Source organism: Artemia franciscana, unplaced genomic scaffold (genome assembly GCF_032884065.1).
Source record: "Artemia franciscana unplaced genomic scaffold, ASM3288406v1 Scaffold_1328, whole genome shotgun sequence".
Lineage (NCBI taxonomy): Eukaryota > Metazoa > Arthropoda > Branchiopoda > Anostraca > Artemiidae > Artemia > Artemia franciscana.
The window spans coordinates 1-11,737 of record NW_027062794.1 but is presented as its reverse complement, the minus strand read 5'-3'; positions in this window follow the sequence as shown (position 1 = coordinate 11,737).

Sequence of the window (11,737 nt, the reverse complement as noted above, 5' to 3'; positions counted from 1 at the left end):
TTTTTTTTTACGGCAAGTCGCGTGCCATTGCAAAGCTTTGGTGGGTTGATATTTCTTAAAAAGTATTATTGGTACGCGTATTTTTAGTTGTAGCACGTGTGGTGGAAACCCTGAAAGATCTATGGAATTTAAAAATTCAGATGGATAATTAACCGCTTCATTTGGTTCCAAAACTGTGTCTACTGACTTGTAAAGGACTGCCTGGTCTCGAATCTTGTTCAAAACAATATTGTTGATTTCGTGGACGTCTATATTTTTGGGTGCGAGAATCGCTCTTTCACTTAGCCATTTATTATTTTTATAATTTTTTAGAATATTCGGAAATACTTTTTCAATCAATTCATTTTTGGATGTCACTAAATTACAGAAATCAGCAGGTAGTTGTATACGTCCTGAAATTGAGTCTACTTGGAGCTTTCCGTTTCCAATAGCCAGCAATTGATCTGAAAATGTTTGACCAGAGTCATCGTTTTGCAATCGGACACGCATATTTGTAGTTAATTTTAATATTTTTACGTGTGCCCATAAATTAGAATTTTTCAGGCAAGCATTCATTTTGTCTGCAGGAGTTGATCTAGGTATTATAGGTAATGTTTGCCTGAAATCTCCCGCAAGCAATATTAATGTACTGCCAAAGGGTTTCGACTTCCCTCTCAAATCTTTCAAGCATTGATCCAGAGCCTCGAGCGATTTTTTGTGTGCCATTGTGCACTCATCCCAAATAATAAGTTTGCATTGCTGCAATACTTTACCCATCCCAGATGATTTGGAAATATTGCACGTGGGAGTTTCTGTAAAATGCAAATTCAGAGGCAATTTCAAAGCGGAATGAGCAGTTCTTCCACCAGGCAGCAATGTTGCGGCTATTCCGGACGACGCAATTGCCAACGCTATATCATTTTTTGATCGAATTGATGCCAGAATCAGTTTTATCACAAACGTATTACCAGTACCTCCTGGCGCATCCAAAAAGAAAATTTCTCCAACGTTGTTATCGACACAATGCATTATCGTATCATAAATGTCTTTTTGTTCCGACGTTAACTTGGAAATGTTATTTTGTACATACGACAATAGATCACTCGTACTTTGTTCACGATCCAATTCTACACATGTCGAAACAGCAGCAATACGGTTAGGTGAAGGCATTCCCAAATCCTGAAGAGGTTTGTTTGCCATACGTACGCACAAATCTTCTATAATAACTAAAGTGTAGTTATAAATTTCTGATGTAAAATCAAAAGTCATATCTGACGTCTCTAACTGTTTTCGATGGAGCATATCTTCGGACATTTTTGACTTATATTTTTCCTATTACTCTGTAGGAGCTGATGGAGAGCAATTTGATAAAATGATGCCAAACAATGCACGAATTGGACTTGGGGTTGACGTTTCGCACGCGTCTTTGATGCAGTTATCCCAGTTTTGGTCATTCTCCAATAAATTCAGAGCTTGGCATGCACTACGTTAAGTGTCATGTAGAGTAACGTTTACAGTTCTCAAATACTCAAAGGATGTCGGACCGGGTACATTCACCAAAAGCACGTGTAGAAAAAAACATTCATGTTGATTGGGGAGAACGGTGTAGAGTCTTCCTATCGTGGTATCTTTGAATATGGTAGGTTGGCCGTCGACTGACTTACCCTGTTTTCGACGTTCAAATACTTTATTTTTAGTATTCCACGAGTAATACCAAGGCACTTCAGTATACAGCAGTTTTTTTTTGCAAAAGAATCATTTTTGCAAAGCGAAAAAAAGCTGTTAATGTTGTATCCGGTGGATTCAGGCCTCTTTGTTGCACGTTGGTTTCCGTGAAATAAACACGTTGACCATTATGTAAATATACCGCTAAGTGAACAACAGCTGGACTACGTTCATGTATCGGAAATAAAAGAATTCGCCAAACAGCTTCATTACTGCTTATGTATCTTCCAGCCTGATATTGTACGATTTCGTCGAAATCTTTTATTTCAGGCTGCAAGCCAAAAACTGCCATGTCACTGCCTTTGTTGACGTATTTACATATGTATTTGATTGCCTTTACGGAGTTACAGTATTCAACGTTTATGTGTGCATTAAATGTTTTTGATAATAATGGGGAATATGGAACAACCCACTGGTTATCTACTTCGATGGTGGTACCGTTACGCTTCTTTATTATTGCTGTTTTACCGCCATCTTCAGTAGATCTTCTTCTATATTGTGGGTAACCATCAATGCCAGTAATTGTGTTTGATACTAAAAGTCGAGGATATTGCTTTGTGCACCTTCCTTTGGCCATGCATGGTGAATTTTGGTTCAGTGCACCGCAAGCTCCATGTATCATATTTTTTACAATAATATCATGTAACCCCTTATTTTTAATTTTTAGCCCCTCATATATATTTTATATACAGGTACCTCGTTTTTGCCATTCCGCTGAGTACAGGTTGCTGAGTTTCAGGTTGCTCTGATTCCTCCGCACGCTTTCTTTTCTTACTTTCTCTATCAGCAGCAAGCCTGATTTCTTGCTGTTCTTGTGATTCCTCGGCACGCTTTCTTTTCTTACTTTCTCTATCAGCAGCAAGCCTGATTTCTTGCTGTTCTTGTGATTCCTCGGCATGCCTTCTTTTTTCACTTTCTCTTTTAGCAGAAAGTCTGCTTTCGCGTTGCTCTGGTAGTTATCTGGTAGCCGTAATGTCATGTCTATGAACCGCCGATTGTCCTTGAAGTAAAAGCTGCAGTATCTCGTCCCAAGATTGATTACATGTAAATGTAATAAATAAATCTGGACGACCATAGAGACGAAAATACGCAATAGCATCTTGAGCATATTCATGCACATGACAGGGACTGCCAGCATATGACGAAGGTAAAATTTTTAATCTTCCAACGTTTGTGGTATTACCGTCATTTATAACTGCATCTCGCAAATGAATGTATTGTTCAGAGCGGAGCTTGGTCTGATTCAGGCGGATATATAGCAAACGTTCTGATTCAATTTTAGCAAACATATCAACGACAAATTGGTGAAACAATTCACAGCATTTTAAAATATAATTTTCTTCATCCTGCCGAATCATTAGTCTATAGGAATAATAATGCATTGCACTGCATTTCTTATTCATTTCTTTGTTAGTGGCTGGATTCATCAATTTAATATTAAAGTGATAGCCGTCGGCTCCATCCCAAAAAATGATAGGATATTATAGGGCATCGTAGCATCGATGAGTTTCAGCAATTCTTAACAACTGAGCGTTTTGCTTATGAAGAATAATATCTCAAGGTAAAAACTGATCACCGAACATAACGATTGCCACTTCGTCGATAGTTGGAGCATTTTATCTACGCACAAGTTGGCCAGGAGGCGTTTTGTCAGCGGAAATAACAATTTTATGCGTATCAGTAGGCATCAAATCGATGGCTGTTTTGAACAGACGCACTAAATTATTATTTTCGTGGAAAACATGTTGCAATTGGGAAACGATTGTCCTTTCAACGTTGGGAGAAATTTCGCAACGTGCATTCAATTCAGAATTTGTATCACTGATGAAGTACAATTGTAAAAATTTATGATTCTCGACTGAGAATGGTAGAAGGGACCCTGCTCTATGATAAATTTGCCCTTTTACTTTGAAAGTAGACATAAATTGATCTGGATTTTCGATTTGGGCTCCAAACGACGTCATTTGGAAACATGAGTTGTCCTTTCTAAGTCTTTCTAAGTCAGTAAGGAAAGTCTTCAATGGCTCTGGTGGTGCAGCCAATAGAGGAAGTTTAACTTTTCCTGAGGCGCAACACATTCCCATTGTTTCACCATTGAATTTCAAGGCCTTACAATAGGGACAAATTTTAGACATTGTCCCGATTTGAACACATCTACTCAAGCTATAATCATAGACTGGGCTGTACCTGAATGCCAGGCGATAACTTTCAGGTTGCTCTGATTCCTCGGCACGCTTTCTTTTCTTACTTTCTCTATCAGCAGCAAGCCTGATTTCTTGCTGTTCTTGTGATTCCTCGGCACGCTTTCTTTTCTTACTTTCTCTATCAGCAGCAAGCCTGATTTCTTGCTGTTCTTGTGATTCCTCGGCATGCCTTCTTTTTTCACTTTCTCTTTTAGCAGAAAGTCTGCTTTCGCGTTGCTCTGGTAGTTCCTCGGCACGCTTTCTGTTCTTTCTTTGTCTATCAGCCTCAAGCCTGTTTCCTTGCTGTTCCTTGGATTCCTCGGCACGATTTTTGTTCTTTCTTTCTCTATCAGCCTCAAGCCTGTTTCCTTGCTGTTCTTTTGATTCCTCAGCACGCTTTCTTTTCTGACTTTCTCTATCAGCAGCAAGTTTTTTGGCATAGACTCTTTGAGCATCTTCATCGGCTTTTGCCATTGTAAGTTCATCAGTCATTTTAAACTTAAACATTAATAGATTTCTACGTGAACATATATGTCTTAAATATCTTTAATGACGTCACCGTCATAGCAAAAATGACGACAACTAACTTCATGATTAAATATCTTTAATGACGTCACCGTCATAGCAAAAATGACGACAACTAACTTCATGACGTCAGTCGACACAGAAACATGACGTCACCTGACAGACACAAACGCGGACAGACAACTTATTTATATATATATATATATCTATCTTCTATATATATAAAAATAAGTTGTCTGTCTGTGGATGTGTGGATGGATGTGTGGATGGATGTGTCAGGTGACGTCACCTGAAAAAACTGGATTAGGTGACGTCAAAACTGAAAAAACTAAAAAAAGGCAAAAACTACAAAAAAAAACTAAAAACTAATAAAAAAAATAAAAAAGCTAAAAAACTAAAAAAACTATAAAGGTAAAAACCAATAAAAAACTAAAAAAAAAACTGAAAAAACTAAAAAAAGGCAAAAACTACAAAAAAAAACTAAAAACTAATAAAAAAAGTAAAAAAGCTAAAAAACTAAAAAAACTAAAAAAACTAACAAAAGGTAAAAAACTAAAAAAAATAAAAAATAAAAAAAAACTAAAAAAAAGGAAAAAACTGAAAAATAAGCTAAAATAAAGGTAAAAACCAATAAAAAACTAAAAAAAAAAAGGAAAAAACTAATAAATGACGACACTCAAAGAGAAAGCGACCAGGACAAAAAACTAAAAAAAAAGGCAAAAACTACAAAAAAACTAAAAACTAATAAAAAAAATAAAAAAGCTAAAAAACTAAAAAAACTAAAAAAAGGTAAAAAAACTAAAAAAACTAAAAACTAAAAAAAAACTAAAAAAGGTAAAAACTAAAAGAACTAAAAAAGAAAAAAATAAATGACGACACTCAAAGAGAAAGCGACCAGGACAAAAGGAATGTTCGATTAGCAATCAACAAAGCACCGGGACACAGGGAGTATAAATGACGACCAGGACACAAGTAAAAAAAAAAAATAACAAAACTAAAAAGAAGGTAAAAACTACAAAAAAACTAAAAAGAAAAAAAAACTAAAAACTAATAAAAAAACTAAAAAATCTAAAAATCTAAATAAACTAAAAAAGAAAAAAAAAGGAAAAAAATAAAGGAGAAAAACAAAACTAAAAAACGAATGTATATACAGACCGGTACACCGGGATACAAATGACGACCGGGACACAGGGAATATAAATAACGACCGGGACACAGGGACACAACTACAACGGGGACACCGGGGGAAACAGGGGGATATAAATGACGACCGGGACAAAAAAACTAAAAAGAAATAAAAACTAAAAACTAATAAAAAAAAACTAAAAAATCTAAAAATCTAAATAAGCTAAAAAAGAAAAAAAAAGGAAAAAAATAAAGGAGAAAAACAAAACTAAAAAACGAATGTATATCCAGACCGGGACACCGGGATACAAATGATGACCGGGACGCGGGACACAGGGAATATAAATGACGACCGGGACACAGGGACACAACTACAACGGGGACACCGGGGGAAACAGGGGGATAACCTGACAATCTATTTATATGCAAAGACAATGGGACAGCAAAGAATGTTGTATATTCGCAAGTTTTACGTAGTTAAAACCATATATATATATATATATCTATATTCACAGGTGGGACATAGGGACACAACTACAATGGCGCGTAACTATTATGGCGCGTAACGACTTACGCGCGCGGGGGGGCTTGGGGGGGGCGCGAAGCGCCCCCACCAACTAGGTGTTGGGGTGGCGCGAAGCGCCACCCCAACAGCTAGTATATATATATATATATCTTCTATATATATAAAAATAAGTTGTCTGTGGATGGATGGATGGATGTGTCAGGTGACGTCACCTGAAAAACTGGATCTGGTGACGTCAAAACTGAAAAAACTAAAAAAGGCAAAAACTACAAAAAAAAACTAAAAACTAATAAAAAAAATAAAAAAGCTAAAAAACTAAAAAAACTATAAAGGTAAAAACCAATAAAAAACTAAAAAAAAAACTGAAAAAACTAAAAAAAGGCAAAAACTACAAAAAAAACTAAAACTAATAAAAAAAGTAAAAAAGCTAAAAAACTAAAAAAACTAAAAAAACTAAAAAAAGGTAAAAAACTAAAAAAAATAAAAATAAAAAAAAACTAAAAAAAAAGGAAAAAACTGAAAAATAAGCTAAAATAAAGGTAAAAACCAATAAAAAACTAAAAAGAAAAAAGGAAAAAACTAATAAATGACGACACTCAAAGAGAAAGCGACCAGGACAAAAGGAATGTTCGATTAGAAATCAACAAAGCACCGGGACACAGGGAGTATAAATGACGACCAGGACATAAGTAAAAAAAAAAAAACTATCTATATATATAAAAATAAGTTGTCAAACTAAAAAAAGGCAAAAACTACAAAAAAAAACTAAAAACTAATAAAAAAGCTAAAAAACTAAAAAAACTAAAAAAAAAGGCAAAAACTACAAAAAAAACTAAAAACTAATAAAAAAAATAAAAAAGCTAAAAAACTAAAAAAACTAAAAAAACTAAAAAAAGGTAAAAAACTAAAAAAACTAAAAACTAAAAAAAACTAAAAAAAAGGAAAAAACTGATAAAAAAATAAGCTAAAATAAAGGTAAAAACCAATAAAAAACTAAAAAAAAACTGAAAAAACTAAAAAAAGGCAAAAACTACAAAAAACTAAAAACTAATAAAAAAAGTAAAAAAGCTAAAAAACTAAAAAAACTAAAAAAACTAAAAAAAGGTAAAAAACTAAAAAAAAATGAAAAATAAAAAAAAACTAAAAAAAAAGGAAAAAACTGAAAAATAAGCTAACATAAAGGTAAAAACCAATAAAAACTAAAAAGAAAAAAAGGAAAAAACTAAAAAAATTTTCATCTAAAAAACTAAAAAAAACTAAAAAAGGTAAAAACTAAAAGAACTAAAAAAGAAAAAAATAAATGACGACACTCAAAGAGAAAGCGACCAGGACAAAAGGAATGTTCGATTAGCAATCAACAAAGCACCGGGACATAGGGAGTATAAATGACGACCAGGACATAAGTAAAAAAAAAATTAACAAAACTAAAAAGAAGGTAAAAACTACAAAAAAACTAAAAAGAAAAAAAAAATAAAAACTAATAAAAAAACTAAAAAATCTAAAAATCTAAATAAACTAAAAAAGAAAAAAAAAGGAAAAAAATAAAGGAGAAAAACAAAACTAAAAACGAATGTATATACAGACCGGTACACCGGGATACAAATGACGACCGGGACACAGGGAATATAAATGACGACCAGGTGACGTCAAAACTGGAAAAACTAAAAAAAGGCAAAAACTACAAAAAAAAACTAAAAACTAATAAAAAAAATAAAAAAAATTAAAAACTAAAAAAACTAAAAAAAGGCAAAAACTACAAAAAAACTAAAAACTAATAAAAAAGCTAAAAAACTAAAAAAACTAAAAAAAGGCAAAAACTACAAAAAAAACTAAAAACTAATAAAAAAAATAAAAAAGCTAAAAAACTAAAAAAACTAAAAAAACTAAAAAAAGGTAAAAAACTAAAAAAACTAAAAACTAAAAAAAACTAAAAAAAAAGGAAAAAACTGAAAAATAAGCTAAAATAAAGGTAAAAACCAATAAAAAACTAAAAAAAAACTGAAAAAACTAAAAAAAGGCAAAAACTACAAAAAAAACTAAAAACTAATAAAAAAAGTAAAAAGGCTAAAAAACTAAAAAAACTAAAAAAACTAAAAAAGGTAAAAAACTAAAAAAAATAAAAAATAAAAAAAAAATAAAAAAAAAGGAAAAAACTGAAAAATAAGCTAAAATAAAGGTAAAAACCAATAAAAAACTAAAAAGAAAAAAAGGAAAAAACTAAAAAAATTTTCATCTAAAAAACTAAAAAAGGTAAAAACTAAAAGAACTAAAAAAGAAAAAAATAAATGACGAAACTCAAAGAGAAAGCGACCAGGACAAAAGGAATGTTCGATTAGCAATCAACAAAGCACCGGGACACAGGGAGTATAAATGACGACCAGGACATAAGTAAAAAAAAAAACTATCTATATATATAAAAATAAGTTGTCTGTGGATCTGTGGATCGTGGATCAGGTGACGTCACCTGAAAAAACTGGATCAGGTGACGTCAAAACTGGAAAAACCAAAAAAAGGCAAAAACTACAAAAAAAAACCAAAAACTAATAAAAAAAATAAAAAAGCTAAAAAACTAAAAAAACTAAAAAAAGGCAAAAACTACAAAAAAACTAAAAACTAATAAAAAAGCTAAAAAACTAAAAAAACTAAAAAAAGGCAAAAACTACAAAAAAAACTAAAAACTAATAAAAAAAATAAAAAAGCTAAAAAACTAAAAAAACTAAAAAAACTAAAAAAAGGTAAAAAACTAAAAAAACTAAAAACTAAAAAAAACTAAAAAAAAGGAAAAAACTGAAAAATAAGCTAAAATAAAGGTAAAAACCAATAAAAAACTAAAAAAAAAACTGAAAAAACTAAAAAAAGGCAAAACCTACAAAAAAACTAAAAACTAATAAAAAAAGTAAAAAAGCTAAAAAACTAAAAAAACTAAAAAAACTAAAAAAACTAAAAAAAGGTAAAAAACTAAAAAAAATAAAAAATAAAAAAAAAACTAAAAAAAAGGAAAAAACTGAAAAATAAGCTAACATAAAGGTAAAAACCAATAAAAAACTAAAAAGAAAAAAGGAAAAAACTAAAAAAAATTTTCATCTAAAAAACTAAAAAAAACTAAAAAAGGTAAAAACTAAAAGAACTAAAAAAGAAAAAAATAAATGACGACACTCAAAGAGAAAGCGACCAGGACAAAAGGAATGTTCGATTAGCAATCAACAAAGCACCGGGACACAGGGAGTATAAATGACGACCAGGACATAAGTAAAAAAAAAAATTAACAAAACTAAAAAGAAGTTAAAAACTACAAAAAAACTAAAAAGAAAAAAAAACTAAAACTAATAAAAAAACTAAAAAAATCTAAAAATCTAAATAAACTAAAAAAGAAAAACAAAGGAAAAAAATAAAGGAGAAAAACAAAACTAAAAAACGAATGTATATACAGACCGGTACACCGGGATACAAATGACGACCGGGACACAGGGAATATAAATGACGACCGGGACACAGGAACACAACTACAACGGGGACACCGGGGAAACAGGGGGATATAAATGACGACCGGGACAAAAAAACTAAAAAGAAAAAAAAACTAAAAACTAATAAAAAAACTAAAAAATCTAAAAATCTAAATAAGCTAAAAAAGAAAAAAAAGGAAAAAAATAAAGAAGAAAAACAAAACTAAGAAACGAATGTATATACAGACCGGGACACCGGGATACAAATGACGACCGGGACACAGGGAATATAAATGACGACCGGGACACAGGGACACAACTACAACGGGGACACCGGGGGAAACAGGGGGATGTAAATGACGACCGGGACACCGGGACAGGGAATGGTCGATTAGCAATCACCATCAACAAAGCTCAAGGGCAATCATTAGAATCATGAGGTATAGATCTGAATACAGATTGTTTTCCCATGGACCATTATATGTTGCATGTTCAAGAGTCGGTAAACCTGACAATCTATTTATATGCAAAGACAATGGGACAGCAAAGAATGTTGTATATTCGCAAGTTTTACGTAGTTAAAACCATATATATATATATATATATATATATATATATATATATATATATATATATATATATATATATATATATATATATATATATATATATATATATATATATATATATATATATATATATATATATATATATATATATATATATATATATATATATATATATTCACAGGTGGGACATAGGGACACAACTACAATGGCGCGTAACTATTATGGCGCGTAACGACTTACGCGCGCGGGGAGGCTTGGGGGGGGCGCGAAGCGCCCCCACCAACTAGGTGTTGGGGTGGCGCGAAGCGCCACCCCAACAGCTAGTATATATATATATATATATATATATATATATATATATATATATATATATATATATATATATATATATATATATCTTCTATCTATATAAAAATAAGTTGTCTGTGGATCTGTGGATCTGTGGAATATAAATGATGACACAGGGAGTATAAATGACGACCAGGACATAAGTAAAAAAAAGCTAAAAAAAACTAAAAAAAGGTAAAAACTACAAAAAAACTAAAAGAAAAAAAAACTAAAAACTAATAAAAAAAATTAAAAAAAACTAAAAAAGAAAAAAAATAAAAAAAGGAAAAAAATGAAAAATAAAGGAGAAAAACAAAACTAAAAAAAATAAAAAGAAAAAAAAATAAAAAGAAAAAAAACTAAAAAAACTAAAAAAAAGTAAAAACCAAAAAAAAATAAAAAGAATAAAAGGGGAAAAATACAAAAATTTAATAAAAAAGCCGAAAAACTAAAAAAACTAAAGAAACTAAAAAAAGCAAAAAAAACTTAAAAAACTAAAACTAAAAAAAAGAAAAAAAGGAAAAACTGAAAAATAGAAGAGAAAAAGAAAACTAATAAAATTAAGAATAAAAATAAAAAAAAATAAAAAAGATAAAAACTAAAAAAAAACTAAAAAGAAAAAACGACAAAAAACTAAAAAAGCTAAAAAAAAGGTAAAAACCAATAAAAAACTAAAAAGAAAAAAAGGTAAAAAACTAAAAAAAATTTTCATCTAAAAAACTAAAAAAACTAAAAAAGGTAAAAACTAAAAGAACTAAAAAAGAAAAAAAAACTAAAAAAAGGAAAAAAACTGAAAAATAAAGGAGAAAAAGAAAACTAAAAAATATAAATAAAAATAAAAAAACTAAAAAGATAAAAACTTCAAAAAAAAACTAAAAAGAAAAAAGAAAAAAAATAAAAAACCTAAAAAAAGGTCAAAACCAATAAAAAAAACTAAAAGGAAAAAAAGGGAAAAAACTAAAAATTTATTTCATCATATACCAATTCAAAAACGAATGTATACCGGGATGACGACCGGGACACAGGGAATATAAATGACACAACTACAACGGGGACGCCGGGGGCACAGGGGGATATAAATGACGACCGGGACACAAGGAATATAAATGACGCCCGGGACGCTCAAAGAGAAATCACAGACTGGGACACCGGGACACAAACGACGACCGGGACACAGGGAATATAAATGACGACCGGGACACAGGGACATAACTACAAAGGGGAAGCCGGGGTGCACAGGGGGATATATAAATGACGATGGCGACTCAGGGAATGGTCGATTAGCAATCAGCATCAACAAAGCTCAAGGGCAATCATTAGAATCATGAGGTATAG